This window comes from Nyctereutes procyonoides, unplaced genomic scaffold (genome assembly GCF_905146905.1).
Source record: "Nyctereutes procyonoides isolate TBG_1078 unplaced genomic scaffold, NYPRO_anot_genome, whole genome shotgun sequence".
NCBI classification, from domain to species: domain Eukaryota; kingdom Metazoa; phylum Chordata; class Mammalia; order Carnivora; family Canidae; genus Nyctereutes; species Nyctereutes procyonoides.
In genome coordinates this window covers 9,278,043-9,293,157 of record NW_026575047.1, presented here as the reverse complement: position 1 = coordinate 9,293,157, position 15,115 = coordinate 9,278,043, and the positions used below count along the sequence as shown (strand labels likewise).

Below are 15,115 nucleotides of genomic sequence, written 5' to 3'. Positions count from 1 at the left end.
ATCTATTCTCCCACTGAGCTGACATTCCAACAAAATAGTAAATATTAAAGCCATTTTAAAGTATATATTTTTGGTATTTAGTTATAATTTTCCAGGGAGTCTGATTAAGTTATAAAAGACCAAGAATACAATTTAGGCTCAAACTATGAAAGTCATCTAGAATATCTTTAGATTTTTCCCATCTTAATTATCCCCTTGAGCCAATCACTTACAAAGCTATTCTACAATATAGTTTCCAATTCTATCTTCATGATATTCATCTTTTGTTGAGTGTCCTTCCCTATTCTTCAGAAAAGAATCTTATTGTAATTGTTTACATGTCTCCCCCTCTCTGGGTCATATTTTCTATGGGAGCAGTGGCCCATGGAATTAGTTTCATGGAATAACCAATTGTGGCATGGACTTCAAGAAAGTAGATGGTTTCACTAAATGAAATTATAGAAATATCATGATTCATCCATGACTTAGGGCCCAAAATGCAATGATAATTTCTGCTGTTGAAAGAGTAAGTTCTACTTGGGGAATATAACTTGTATCATGTTCACAAGATGAAGTCACATTCTCTGCCGCTTAAAAAGAAAAAAAAAAGTGTCATTGATTATTAAATGAGCCAATTGGCTGAATATTTGCATGTAATCTGATTAGCTGAAATATACTCTTTACTTCTTTTCATAAATATTTTGGTGCTATATCGGCAAATTTTAATTCTCCTAGTTCAAGGACAGACGTTTGATATGGAGAAGTGTTTGGCTCTTTGGATGTTTGAAGAACCAATATATGTTTAAAAAAAAAAAGAACCGGCATATGTTATTTCAAATTCTTTCGGAATAGAAAAGAGAAAAGAAAAAGGAAAAAAGCCTTCAAGGTAACATTATTTTTTTCAAACCCTAGTGTGGAAATAGCCTGACCCACATTATTAAAAGGGTTTATTGATTTTTCTTAGAGAAGCAACCTGACTAAAAATTTCATTCACATTTTAAAGCACAGGAGTTTATTTCGCTTGCAACAGGATACCTGTGAGAGTTTTAAAGACTCTTCCCGAAGTCTGTGGCAGAAAGTGTAAAACCAAAACAAACGTCCTGAGATTTTCTAGATGTTATCCATCATTCCTACTATTCGTTATGTACTTTACTATGACTCTTTCTCATTTTTCAATCATCCTAAAAATCACTCGAGAATAAATATTATTTTAATAATAGTAATAATAGAGATAAATATATACTATATTCTTTTCATGAAGTAGAGTGTGTCTAGTTCTCTGGTTGTATCCACTTTGATATTTTTAATGGCATTTTTTCTTCTTTATTCTGCAAAATGCACAGCCAAACCATACAGGCCATATCAATACTTTATCACTTGTCATCTACCTAACGATTACAATGCTTGAATCAGAAAAAAAAAAAAGTAAAATAAATAGGCTGCTCTAAAGGATTACACATTTCATTTGACACATGTAAACTGGGTATAATTACTTTATCAACAAGATGACAAAATACAAGCTATATCAAGTGCTCTGAATGGAATGAATCGAACCACTCTTAAGTCTATAAATGCCTCTATTTCTTTTTCTTTTATAATTTATTATTATTATTTTTTACCTACGGCTAATCCTAGTACTTCCAAATGGAATAATCATAAGCCAGCCCATGTAATCTTTATTGCTCTTGATTCTTCTCTGCAATATTTCTGCCAACAAAATGATGATCAAATACATCCGAAATGCAGTAATTTTTTTGTTTATCTGAATTAAAATGTATTTTACAGAGTCAAAATTTGAGTCTTCTTAATTTTATCCAGTAGTTGAGTTCATTTGCCCATATTTTGTTTTATTTATTAATTAAAAAATATAACTGCTAATTCCTAAGACCTGGGATCATCTTGGTGAGCAAGACAAACTGGGTTCCTGTCCCCCTGGAGATGTAAGCCTAGTGACAAAATTCTGATCAAATAAATCACAAAAGAATGAGAAATTGTGATCAGTGCTATGAAGGAATAGTTTAAATGTTTGGAGCTTTAGGAGTTGACAGAGTGAACGAGAAAAGTCAGCACAAAGAAGCAGCATTTATGAAGTTCCTTGTGTGAAAGGCAGCAGTGCACAGATCTGAGGGGCATTTATTAGATAAAAGCATGCATGTGGAGGGGTCGTGAGGAGGAATCAAAGGTAACTTCAAGTTTCTGTTTAATGGAACAGAGTGAAGAATGGTGGTAGCATCACATGAATAAGATAAATACCAAAAATAAATGTAAAGAAAAATAATGAAGATAAAATTAGAAGTCAATGCAGTATGAAATTTAAAAATTGCAGGGGCATCTGGGTAGTTCAGTGGTTGAGCATCTGCCTTCGGCTCTGGTCATGATCCCAGGGTCCTGGGATTGAACCTCACTTCAGACTCCGCATGGAGCCCCTCATGTGCTTCCTTGTTCAGCAAGAAGTCTGTTTCTCCCCCTCTCCTTCTGCCTTCCCCGCCTCATGCTCTCTCTTTCTCTCTCTCAGATAAATAAACAAAATCCTAAAAGGAAAAAAAAAAAAAAGTTAAAACTATCTTCACAAAAAGGAAGAGGGAATGGCTTACTATACAAATGACACACAATCCCACTTTGAGGACCAGGGGCATAGAGATTAGGCTTTTTAGTTCTTAGAGTTTTCCCAGCTCAAGATTTTTAATTAGGTCAATAATATTGGGTGTAGGCCATTTTGGAAGTGTTAGATATTGTCCTGGAAATCTAAGAGTTTGCCATTTTTAAATGACAGGAATCACACATGCACACACACATACACACACATTTAAACCTGAAAACAAAACAACTATCATGTGGTATTAATGAATTTGGGACTGCACTGAAATGATGCAGGAAGATCCCTCTGTGATCCTCTGTTCAGATATGCTTGTGTCATTTTCTTAACTTCATTGTATTAGCAAGCTGAATTTTGCAATGTATTAAAAGTTTGAAATCAACACTTAACCATACTGAAATTCTCTTATATATGAAAAGATGTTTAAATATTATATTTTTAAATGTCATGAAGTTCATTACAAGATTAAATAGAAAAATAAATCATCTCAATGATACAAAAAAAAGGTTTTTATAAAATTTAACATGTATTCTTATTTAGGAGACACAAATAAAACCTATCAGAGATCTAGAAACTATGGAATGTAAGTTTCATGAAGATAGAGAATTTGCCTTTTTCTCTTTATTGATGTATCTCAGGTACCTCAGACAATTCTTCACAAATAAAAGACAATTAACTTTTTTTGTTGAACAAGCAAGTTAAAATTTTAGATTTGATGAATAGTACCTGTACAACTTAAAGTATTAAATATTAATGAACATAAATAGGTAAATGTTAGAAGTATTTCTTTAAAACCGAGAGTAATACCCTCTGTCTCCACTTCTATTCAGTTTTGCACTGAAGGCTTTACATGTTCCAAAAAGAAAATAAAATTATATAAACACATAGGAAATTGAAAGAGGAAAATAAGACTGTCATTATTCATCATCAATGATTTTCTTAGAAGAAAACACACACAAATATGTGGACAAATCATTATAAATAATTGAGAGGGGCACCTGGGTGGCTCAGTGGTTGAGCATCTGTCTTTGGCTCAGATCATGATCCCAGGATCCTGGGATCGAGTCCTGCATCAGGCTCCCCTCAGGGCACTTGTTCTCCCTCTGTGTATTTCTCTGCCTCTTTCTCTGTGTCTCTCATGAATAAATAAATAAAATCTTTAAAAAAATTGGGAATATTAGAAGTTCACTGGATATGACTTAAAAAGCCAACTTTATTTCTTAACATGAGCAACGACTATATGAACAACTGGTTATATGATATAATTTACAGTCGCAAAGAAGCTATATTTTATTTGGCAAGACATTTAGCAAATAATGTATAAGAATTTTTCATAATGAATAGTGAAACTGTAATAAAGCACAGTTGAGAAGACCTCAGAAAATGGAGAGATATTCCATCCTCAGAAGACCTAATGCATCATTTTCCCCCAGTGATCATAAAACAGCCTAAGTGATCAATAAAATACCCCCAAAAAATAGCACCAAAAGGGATTTTTGTGACGTTTCACAATGTGCCATGCATTTTATTTTTTAAAACGTATACTACTAAGATAGTTTGAAAAAAGGCCAAAGAAGCAGAGATGCACTCTAGCACGTTATTAGGTTGACTCTTAAAGTAGCATAGTGTGACATTGGTATAAGGATAAGGATAGAGTAACTGGCCAAGGGAAGGGAAATAAATATCTACACACATGTAGAATTCTGAAAGATAACAGGTGGTGTGTATATCACCAGGAAAAGAAAAACTATTTAATGAAGAGAGTTTTAGCCAGTAGTTATTCAAATGGGAAAGGAATGGAATTGGAAGCCTGGGATATATGGAATATATTACACATTGTAAATATATTGTTCCTATGTTGTCCGGTAGTTTTTGAGTTTCCTATTGTGATCCACAGGTCTATATCTTTGCTGATCTTACACTCTTGTTTAGAATATGTTTATGTTTTTATATCATCTCTTGTCCCTTAATCAAATTATTTGGTTTCTTTTCATCATTTTGCTACTCTGGTCAATCTGTAATAGTGAAAAAAATAACTTTCAAGACAGCACGTTTCCCTAGAATAGCATTGAGTTTAGCTTGAATTCTTGTGCAGCATGCAGGAAGGGTAAGTAACATAAAGGAAGAGTAATAAGCTCGAGTTCATGAATTCGGCAGATCATAAATGAGAGTCTGTGAACCCCATGAAATTGGGTGAAAGTTCTTTTACATGCCTGTATTTTTTTTCAGGGAGACACAATATATTTTTAGTGTATATTTGACCTATTTACTTGGATGCTATTTTGCTCATTGTGCATTAGAATATTTTAAGGCAGATACTCTTTTCCTGGGTCTTCCAACTGCTGTCACATTTCTTTCTTAATCAAAACTTAACATTTTTATTCACCCTCATGTAAAGCAGCTCCTCAGAAGATTTATTGTCCCTGCTTTTAAAGATAAAGAAGTAAAATGGTGGCCTCGATGAGAGGGTGAACCTCTCTTTGTCTAGGTTTATTTGTGTCTAACATTTGGCTTCTTGGCTGTATATTCAATTTTTATTCCTCATGAGATTATTTGCATTTGCCTTGATAAGCGATGCCTATTAAAATCAGTAAGATACATCATTAAAAAGGTGAAATACATATGTTAGTAGCTCTTCTGTTACCTAATGATTTTTAAAGAGGAAATAAGACCAATAAAACTGATAATGAATATTCTCCAGTGATGTCTTTATTGCAGTTTATGAAATTATAGTTCTGACACCATGTTCCACAAGAAAAATAGATTTCAACATAATCAACATAAAATATCTATTTTTGTGGCATGCTCATGGAAGCACAAAATTTTTGTAGAGATTCATAGATCTTTCAAATCCTATGAAATGAGAGTAACTACTGAATTTAAACAAGCTTATATTTATTAATAAAGGTTTGTGAACTTTTCAAAGTTCACAGTTTCATTAACTTCTGAGATTGGTATGTCTTTCTACAGTTAATCTGTTTCCATAATGTCTCTAAGAGGCAAACAGAATTTTTTTTCTCTGCTAATTATTAAAAAATAAACATGATAAATTTTGAGTATTATCTCCATAAAATATTAGAAATTTGTGTCCAGGTTGCTTTAGACAGATGTCAGCTTCAGATAAAATTATCTGAGAATTGGCAGGTGATGTCATATGATGAGACATTCCCAACAGATTTGAGAATGAAACAGCACAATCAACTGGCAGCTTTGAAGACAATAATCTCTATAAAGACCAATTAGTGAGCTATCTGCCAAATTATACATATTGATGAAGAATGAAATCCTTGATGATATTTTTCAGATTATGTATCTTAAAAGAGGCCCCAAACTATGTCATTTTTTACATGATGATTTAACTTCTGTATGCGGGGAAATGTTCAAAGTCTATCCAAAAGGTTGTGATACACTAGAGGCTGAGGCAAATTTGATATTTACAACATGGATTGCTTTATCAACGTGGAAGGTAGATCAACCTTTCATTTGGAATTATGTAGTAGAATATAAGCCATTATTACTCAGCTCACATTTTAAGTTTGTGCCAAGTACAATGCATCTTAATTTTTTTCTAGGTTTTGGAGATGCACAGTCATGAAAACAAAATCTAAAGCTCTAGGTTCTGGAGTAACTTTCACTTGAATTAAAGACTACCAAGGCCAGTCTATACAGAAGTGAAATGTGGAAAAATTTTATCTGTGAGGTAAACAGAAGTTTATCAATGACTCTCATATAAATTTAGAAGCTCTGTAAATCAAAATTACCTCAGAATCATTCATTCTACTTTAAGGACGAAGAAAGTTTTACCCTCTTTCCTCTCTATATCCTTCTCTGCCCTATAGATGATTATATGCAAGGTATGTCATGTTGAGACCTCCAAGACTACACACTCTGCTTCATCCCCTCACATACTTAGCAATATTCCACCCCTTACAGTGAATTATTTCTTGAGCTTGCTGGCCCGCACTGCAGATTTGGTCTTGCCAGTCACTGTAATTTTTTTGTAGCTAATTATATATATAGGTGATAGATGATTGATATAAATAGATAGATATAGATATAGATATAGATAGATATAGATGATATAGATGATAGATATAGATATAGATATAGATAGATATAGATATAGATATAGATAGATGTAGATATAGATATAGATATAGATATAGATATAGATATAGATATAGATATAGATATACATAGATTAGATATAGATATATACAGTTCTGTTTCTCTGGAGACCCATGACTAATACAACCTCTCTTAACTGCTCCGGTGCAAAATAAATGTTCTTACATTTTTCATGATCTAGCAACATTTGAACTAGTCAGGAATCTTGAATTAGACAATTTAAACTTTACCATTACCTGTACTTGGACAATTAAATCTAGGAAAATTTATTCCATGCTATTATGTTGGATTTTCATTGTCCAATAGCATCTTATGTTATTACAGTGGATTAAACCATTGCTAGGCATTGGTCACATTTCAAGAATTTTTATATGACTCTGTGCATAGAAAAATTCTAAGGGAAGCTGTTGGTTAATATATGGTTGTTTAAAAAGAAGAAATGCAATATGATTTCATTTAGATGTTGGAACATTACGAGGAATGCCAACAAAGGAATAAAATCATGGCATTCTACACTTAAGTTATTGAAAGGCTTGTTATCTGTTTTGGAGATTTTCACCATACTCATTTGTTGTCATACACATTTTTACCTGCCAAGAAAAATCAGTCACCTTCTGAGAGAAATGGTTACACTTTATAAATGGTTAATAATACTCAGTCTAACTTCCAACAAATAATTTGCTGGGAAAAAATGGAGGCCTCAACTTAAGAAATATTTGTTGAATTAACAATGTAAGTTATATCCTTGACCTAATAAGGGTATTCTTTAAGACATGTTGTTCCTCCCCTGTTCACTCCCTAACCCACAGTCACAATCATAAATGTAAAAAAATATCATAGTCTGGTAAAGACACATCAAAACTCTTAACGTCTCTATAAATCCTGTAAATAAAATATTAGAACTCTTAAATAATAGGTTACAAAGAAAATTTTAAAAATAAATATGTGTTAGTATGATGAAATAAAAATAATAACAATGGAAATTAACCAAAAGAAAACATAGGCAAACATGTAATCTCATGTTATAGAAATAATTAATCATAGAAAATTAAGAGAAAAAAATGAGAAAATTTTAGTATTTGTACATTACAAGTTACATATAACTTAGAAATATAAATAATATTAGGGATCCCTGGGTGGCGCAGCGGTTTGGCGCCTGCCTTTGGCCCAGGGCGCGATCCTGGAGACCCGGGATCAAATCCCACATCGGGCTCCCAGTGCATGGAGCCTGCTTCTCCCTCTGCCTGTGTCTCTGCCTCTCTCTCTCTCTCTCTCTCTCTCTCTCTCTCTCTGTGACTATCATAAATAAATAAAAATTTAAAAAAAATTAAAAATTATATAAATAATATTAATAGTCAAATTGTAACTAGAAAACGGTTTGCTACCTATGTGACCTAGAAAATTAAATTCTTACCTCAATAAATAAAAACAGGCAATGAGCAAATTATCACTTTGAACAACTCCACCCATGAAAATAATCTCAACAACTACAAATGGTTAATAAATGCATTAAAATATTCAGCATGAGTTATAATTAAAGAAATGCAAATGGGTAGTCTAATGTGCTGTTTGTGGGATACAAATGTATGGAAACTTTCTAGAGGGCAACTTGGCAACATTTATCCAAATCATTAAAACACCCATACTCTTTGACCCAATTATTCCATTTTAGGAATATATCCTAAGGAAATAATCAGAGAAGTGAGCAATGAATTATGCATAAGAATGTTTATTGCAGCATTATTTATGGTAGCAAAATCCTGAGACCAGCCACACCGTCTAATATGAGAGGAATAATTTAGTAAATTACTACAAAATAAGAGAACCCAGTAATACAACACAATATTATGCATTCCTCATAAGTGTTTACATATTAAAAATGGTATAAAATTCATGAAAATGAAAACATGTAATAGAAACTATCAAATGCATATCCTAATTTTCTTAAATTATATATCTATACAGAGACATGTATGCACACATACTCCTGGAAAAAATACACTAAAATTTAATATTTTAATTATCATGTGCTGTGATTATGGATGATGCCTTTCTCTGCTCATGTCTGCATTTTATACAGATTGTGCCTTAAACTTATATTAATTTTATTAGGAAAAACAATCCAAGTTAAAGAAATGTCTATTCATTTTCACTTTCTGAATATGTTAAGCTAAAATAATTATCATCCTGAGACTAGAGAAATACAAATATGATATTAATATAGAACAAAGTGGAATGAAATATTTTTTATTGTTATCGTATTGAAGAAAGTACAAATCACAAACTGATTACTCATTTGTGGATAATTACAGAAGACAATGCTTTTAGAAATGTAGATGAAATTGCCAATACAATTGTAATAGGATCAGCAAACTTAGAGCTCAGAAATTTATCTAATCATGTAACAAGATAATCCTGATTTTAATAGCACATCTAAAGTGATATTTATATCCTACATTGAGTTATATATTTAAAAATTACAACTGTTCAAGCATCCATAAAACATTTAGCAATATCTATTGTATATATATGTAAATATTATATATCAAATATTGGAAAAAGATGCACCAAAACCATGTATTATTTTTAAGTGAATTTAAAACTCACACATAAGAATTTAAACACATTCTGAAATAATTATTGTTCCAAAAATTAAATCGAGTTTTTTGTAAAATAATTAAATGTATAAATACAAGTTTTAAAAGTTCAGTATGACAAAGAGAACAGTCTTATTCATATCAGTGTCATTCAGCAAGCACATCTTTGGGGAAAAAAAGACATATGGGTCAATTAATTATATTTTTATTGTATGTTTTTAAATCTTTTTTTTTTCAGAGTAAAGGATTTCAATGTATACATATGCAGTGTTCAGTATGTATTAGACTTTTTATCCGATTAACGAGTCTGGAAGACTAAAGTACAGTAAGGTAATATATAGAGACTTGAAAGTTGTAAAGACATCTGGAATAAGACTCTTGGGCAGAGACAAGTGCAAAAGGCTCTAAGTTGAGAATGGGTTAGTGTGCTTTAGGAAATACAAAAAAGTACATATGGGTAGAGCCTCATAGGCAAGGGAAACAGTGGATAGTTCAGTAAACGATCAAGCATCTAGATAATTTGGGATGTTATATCTATTTAAGAACTTCGGCATTCCTCTAAGATGGAAAGCCATAGAAGTTATTTAGGTATTAGATATAATTAAATTTCGGAAGAATATCTCTGTTGGGTGGACTACATAGATTACATAATGATGATTTATGTTTAGGCTATTATAATCTGGGCAAAATATGGTTGCTTGGACCAAGGTGTTAGTATTAGAAGAGCTGAAAATGGTCGGAATGGGTCTATTTCAAAGGTAAACTGAATAGGGACGCCTGGGTAGCTCAGTGGTGGAGTGTCTGCCTTCGGTTTAGGGCGGGTTCTCAGGTCGCAGGATGGAGTCCCACACCCACCTCCCTGTGAGGAGTCTGCTTCCCCCTCTGCCTATGTCTCTATCTGTGTCTCTCATGAATAAATAAATAAAATCTTTAAAAAAAGAAAAAGGTAAACTCAATAGGTTTAATTGGTGGGTTCAAAGTAAAGTGTATGATTTACCATGATGAACACTGAGCAATGTATAGAATTGTTGAATCATTATTATACACCTGAAAGTAATCTAACACTGTATGTTAATGATACTAGAAATTAAAAAAAATAGTAAAGTGTATGAGGATAAAATGACAAAGGACATCTGGATTTGCCTGGAGTCACTATATATCAAAATGGAAAAGACGGTGGGTGAAATAGATTTAATATGAAACAAATACTTTGTTATCACTACTCTTGAGAGATGGATTGTAAGCCTCCTTCCCTTGAATTTGGAAAGTCTCTTGATGGACTTGATTGAATGTTAAAGTGTAATGGAAGTGGTGCTTGGGAATTCTTAGCTGAGATCATAAGAGATCTTGCAGTTTCCACCTAAGTCTCTTAGGACACTTACCTGGAAGTTGCCAGTCATCTTGTAAGATGTCTCACTATACAGAAACCTCTTTAATATAAGGAAGCCATATAGAGAGAAGATATGGAAAGAGCCCAAGGATGAAAACTATTCCATCTCAGGTGCCACAAATATACATAAGAAAAAGCCTTCAAATGTCTCCTCCTCAGGCACCATCTTTCTCAAACCACATGCAAGTTTTTGAGTGAAAATATCCATCCGAACCTAGTCAATCCTCAAAGCCATCGGAAAACAAGTAAATAAATAAATGTAATTTTAAGCCTCTAAGTGTTGGCATGACTTATTAGACAGCAATAGAGAACCAGAGCAGTGGAAGGTACAGGGTTAGGGGAAAATTAAAAGTTTTATTTTTCACATGTTAAATACCAGATAGCCATTAACCATCCAGGTGAAAATGTTGAGTAGACCGATAACTCCTGGAATTCACAGATATTTAGATTTGCTCACTGGTCCACGACGGCATTTATTATGACAGTGAATACTCCTTGTTCCTTATTTGAGAGCTTCTACTTTTTCATTGTTAAGAATAATGTCTGCTATGAATTCTGATGGATAGCTGTATTTTTGAGGTTTCTTCTTCTCCATATTGACTAAGGGTTTTTCTTTTACTCTGTGAATGGATATTAATATTTATCCACACTTTTTCTGTATCTAGCAATAGGATCATACAGTTTTATTTACATGCTGAATTTTTTGTTATCAATGAAGCATCACCATCATGCCATTCTAAGATCTCTCCTGCCTCACAAAGGAGAAACTAGATTTTAAATCCCAGAATTCTCTTCACCTAGCTTTCTCTGTGTTAAAAGCTGATGATGGAAGGATTTCTTTTTTTCTTTTTTCTTTTTTTTTTTTTCACCGATGGAAGGATTTCATAGGAGATCTGGAAGGCACAAGAGGAGAGACCATTATTCTGTTAGGTATTTGTGGACAGACACATGTTCATATGATGTTTGAAACAACTTTCAGGGCAATTCTTGAGTGTTACTTAATGTATCTTAGGTTAAACGGGAGAGTTTCTCAACAGTTCCTTCCATTCGCTATAGTTGGTCATCAGTAAATTCATGAAAACCACCTGATCTAGTGGTGTTGGCTGTGTCTTTTGGTGGAGCATTCTCTGACCTTAACTCTATCAGCCTTGCCAATAGCAGTACAAGCTTCCAATTTCCAGTATTAGAACATTTTTCATTTGGAAAGCAGAAAGACTTCTGTGTTCTATACCGAGTCCTGACTGATATGCTGATGGATTTTTATACAATTAAACCATGTTTACATTGCTGAGATAAAACCTACTGTGTAATTGTAATAGACTCTTCACCAATTATTTCATTATAATTTTCTCCCTTTTGGACACCTGGATTAATTGTACTTCCGGGTGCTCTGATTAGGTGGGCCCATAGAACTCATTCTAGCCAACACATTGTGAGCAGATGGGAAGTGTCACTTGCAGGCCAAGCATTAAATTGCTGGCACAAGACCTCAGACTGTTTCTCCCTCTGCTATCACCATTAGCAATGGTGGTGACTGGTTTCTCCATCTGAGTTGTGAAATAAGGATACAGAACACAACCTCTAGCACATTCACTATGGATATATATGACATAATCAATAAATAAAACATCTGTTGTTTTGAAAGCCACCACCATTGATGATAGGCTATTGGGCATAATCAAGGCTATTTTGACTGGTACAGTAATTAGTACCAAAATCAGGTTACTGATCTCATGAAAATACTAAAATAGTTGGTATTAGTTTAAGGAACAGGAGGAAGACAAGAAGAAAACTTACAAGAGCCTGGAAGGATGCTGATGAAAATTCTAAGTTGGGGAAATATTTGGTAAAATTCTTACCTTAATAAACTTATATTTTGAGGGAAGACATTCCAGGACAGATTGTAGGAAGTATTTGATGTTTATTGTAGGCTGTATGTTGGAAGTATTATTAGAAACTGAGCTCAGAAAACTATTGGTTGTTTTGCAGCAAGCAACAAAAAAAGTATACTTCACGAATTTAGGAATCTTTTAGATTGGAAAGGCAACTGTTTCTTTATCCCACACAGTAAAAGATAAAATGAAATAGGTCTTTCACATCAAAAGCAAATTCTAATTGGTCTTTAAGCAAATATTAAATACAGAGAGGGATTTTAGAACCATTAGCAAAATGCTTTAATGAGCTTTGCATCCATTAGAACTCCCAGCTAGACAAAACAGCTCAGAAAAAAGCAGAATAAGAATGCAGCTGTTCTCCAACCAAAGTGGCCCTAGTTATTTATGATTTGGTTAGGAGAAACAGAAACCTGAAGGTAATAAAAAAAAAAAAAAGGAATAAGGAACATATCAAATTTAAGAAAAATGTCTGGAAAATAACTGTAGATATGGATGTTTGCATATCGAGCTGACAGGAATCAACTAGAACTGACAGAAATCAAATACAGAGAAACCAACTAAATTTATAAGATCTATACCACTAAAAAAACCAAAGCCCTATGCATAAAAATTTTGTGAGAGTTGAGGAGTTGTGCCCACTATATACAACTGAAAATGACCCTCGGGCCCCTAAATATTGCCTTAATCAGATATCCTCTAAGTAGGATAGTGGATATGGAAAACTTCACAGAAAATGAAGCAACAGGTTCAGGAGATAAACAGAATGGGTGCTTTGTTCAGGGAGAATCAAGATGTAACTAGGCTTTCCCCTTCCCCATGTGATAGGGCTTCTATAACATCCGTCCAAAGTATCTGAGTTTCTGTGAACCAATTTACCATTCTTTTGTTCTCAAATAGCAACATGTATTTTAGTTACTCTATTCTTGGGATTAAAAGTGGTGCAGACATTCTCAGCAGAAATATGGCTGCTACTTCGTCAAATTTAGTATGTGCACAACTATGATCTAAAAATGCTGCCAGCAAGAACATAATCTTAATAAATAAATGCTTAGCAGTGTTAATTGCAGCATTATTGGCCATAATAATGGCAACTTGCTTATGTCACATTGACATGAACCATGGTTAAATGTAATTGCGAAAGAAGGGGATGGCTGTAAAATTTATGGAATTATACCATAGAATGTTATGCAACAGTTAGAAGGAAAAAAATTGATATATACTGAACTAAATGGGTAGATCAGAAACATTTTGATGAGTGAAAAAAAGTAAATGGTACATGAGACCTATAATATGAATGATTTATTTATATACAATATATTAACACAAACCAGATTACATATTAATAATACAACTAATTAAATTTATGGGGAATGAGGGGGAAAAGAAAAGAGACATACTGAAGGAAATACATGAATTAAGAACAATGGTATTGTATGAATCAATGATTATAATGAACGATGAATTTGAATGTATAATGAACTCAATTCTGAGTACCTGCACGTGCCAAATTAAAACTCCATAAAACCTAAAAGTAAACCAGCTGGTTTGCATAAAAGACACATAAGAATAAAAATCAATTAATCTTCAATCAATGAAAAGAGAATGAACTGAAAATTCCTCCAAAGATAGTAGACAAGTCTCTTTATTTACTGGTGAGGAAGATATCATTTAAAACTGTCAGGTCTATTTTCAGGGCTTTCTTCCACTACCTACTGGTTCAGTGACATTGAGAAAATGTTTTAGTTTCATGATTATTGTTAAGTAACCTATACTATATATATAGCCCTTGTATGAAATGAAAACAAACTATGGAGCACCATGATACGTCAATCAACTTGCTATGATCTCTGCTAGCAAATTTCTAATGATCTATTGGAGAACCCAAACCACAGGTACATATGTGCTATGATGGGGTATAATAGTGCTACTGAAGTCCTCACTAAGGAACTAATCCAGTCTTCAACAGGAAATGGAAACTGTCTAAAGAGAAGGGCTCTAAGCTGAAGTACAGAGAATGAGTACAAGTAATACAACTGAGGCTATAGTGTGTGTGTGTGTGTGTGTGTGTGTGTGTGTTGTGAGAGAGAGAGAGAGAAAATGAGGGAGAGACCCATGAGGAGAGTTAATTCAAAAGAGAATACAAAATAGTAATGTTTTGCAAGTACAAATGGGACATCAAGGAGTGCCTGGGTGGCTCAGTAAGTTAAGAGTCAGACTCCTGATTTCAATTCAGTTCATGATCTCAGGGTCAGGAGATCAGAGTCCCAATTTTGTGCTGAGCATGGAGGCTACTTGTGATTCTCTCTCTCTCTCTCTCTCTCTCTCTCTCTCTCTCTCTTTCTGTCCCTCCCACCCACTAGCTCTCTCTCAAAAATTAAAATAAAAAAAAAGAAATATTAAATTTACAAGGTTATTATTAAAATTACTAGTATCAAAACAGAGGTAGCAAAAGTTAGGAATTAGTAGCAAGACCAAAAAGATTTTGTATGTTTTCTGTTCCTGAAAGGCCACATTCCTGTTTCCCTTTTGG

The 15,115-nt window shown here is 33.3% G+C and overlaps 1 long non-coding RNA gene across 1 annotated transcript in view; it reads right to left on the bottom strand.

Annotated features, from left to right (window-relative positions):
• Positions 1 to 9,430: 9,430 nt before the first annotated feature.
• LOC129510438 (uncharacterized) overlaps positions 9,431 to 15,115 on the bottom strand; it is a 39,955-nt gene continuing 34,270 nt past the window's right edge. The window contains exon 4 of the long non-coding RNA XR_008664594.1: positions 9,431 to 11,583. This is a non-coding gene — a long non-coding RNA (uncharacterized LOC129510438). The remainder of the gene's footprint in view (positions 11,584 to 15,115) is intronic.